The sequence below is a fragment of the Belonocnema kinseyi genome, chromosome 5 (genome assembly GCF_010883055.1).
Source record: "Belonocnema kinseyi isolate 2016_QV_RU_SX_M_011 chromosome 5, B_treatae_v1, whole genome shotgun sequence".
NCBI lineage: Eukaryota > Metazoa > Arthropoda > Insecta > Hymenoptera > Cynipidae > Belonocnema > Belonocnema kinseyi.
In genome coordinates this window covers 80,906,659-80,908,398 of record NC_046661.1, presented here as the reverse complement: position 1 = coordinate 80,908,398, position 1,740 = coordinate 80,906,659, and positions in this window count along the sequence as shown.

The window sequence follows — 1,740 nt, the reverse complement described above, 5'->3', positions numbered from 1 at the left end:
ATTCATTAAAAAAATCTTTAATTCGGCAATTATCCGTCGCGAATTTTCCAATTTGGAAACATTATAAGCTGTTCAGGAATTTTATAATTTTACAATTTTATTATTCGGAAATTTTTCACTGTTGGGACATTTTATTTAATTTTTCTGGTTATTTAGTCATCCCAATTTTATTAGGGACTGAAAAATCCTAAAAAATAAAATTCCTGAGTTTGAAAATTCCCGAATTTAAAACATTACATTTTCAAAAAATAATATTATTAAATATTTGTTAATTATATAAAGTTTATAAATTAGCGTTTGAATTTAAAATAAGAATAATTTAAAAAATTTCAATGCCATTAAAAAGAATCTTTTAATAAAAATACTTGATTGTTCTACTTTTAATAATTAAATAATATTCACTTTTAAAATCTTTAATTCGTTAATGCGGCAATTTTCTGTCGAGAATTTTCCAATTTGGTAATATTATAAGCTGTTCAGGAATTTTATTATTCGGAAATTTTACAATTTGGAAATTTTATTATTCGGGAATTTTTCAATGTCGGACATTTTATTTAATTTTTTTAGTCATCCCTATTTTGTTAGGGACTGAAAAATCCCAAAAAATAAAATTCCTGAGTTTGAAAAATTCAAAATCAAAATTAGCGTTTGAATTTGAAATAACAGTAATTTTTTAAATTGTCAATGACATTTAAAAAAATCTTTTAATAAAACTATTCGATTGTTGCACTTTTAATAATTAAATAATTGGGCAATTTTCTGTCAGCAATTTTCCAATTTGGTAATATTATAAGCTGTGAAGGAATTTTCTTATCAGGGAATTTTTCTTTGTCGGACATTTGATTTTTTTGATTTTTTAGTCGTCCCGATTTTGTTAGGGGCTGAAAAATCCCAAAAAATGAAATTCCTCATTAACAAAATTCCTGAGTTAGAAAATTCCCGAATTTAAAACATTACATTAAAAAAAAAATATTTGTTAATAATATAAAGTTTATGAATTAGCGTTAGAATTTAAAATAACAATAATTTAAAAAATGGTTATTGACATTTAAAAAAATCTTTTAATAAAAATATTTGATTGTTGCGCTTTTAATAATTAAATAATATTCACTTTAAAAATCTTTAATTCGTTAATGCGACAATTTTCTTTCAAATTTCAAATTGTTTAAAATCTTTTAAAATTTTATGTAATCCTTGAAACTTTTACGACATTTTTTTTATTCATTCGACACCATTAAAATATTTGAAATGTTTGTGACATATTTTAAAACTTTGATACAATCTTTGAAACCCTTGAAATCTTTAAGAAATGTTCGAAATGTTTTGAAATCTTCGTAACAAATTTGAAATCGTTTTAAATCTTTAAACAATTTTATGAAATCCTTGAAATATTTTGTATTCATTTGACACAATAAAAATATTTAACATCTTTGTGAAATATTTTTAAATTTTAATAAAATCCTTGAAATCTTCGTAAAATATTTGTGAAAGGTTCGTAATCTTTGTAAAATCTTTGTGAAATCTTCTAAATAAATTTGAAATCGATTTTAAAATCTTCAACATTTTTATTCAATATTTGTGAAACCTTTTGTATTCATTTGACATAATTCGAATGTTTGAAATCTTTGTGAAATGTTTTTAAATTTTAGCAAAATCTTTTAAATCCTTGAAATCTTTGTGATTTTTTTTAAATCTTCGAAATCATTTAAAATCTTCTAAACAAATTTGAAATAATTCAAC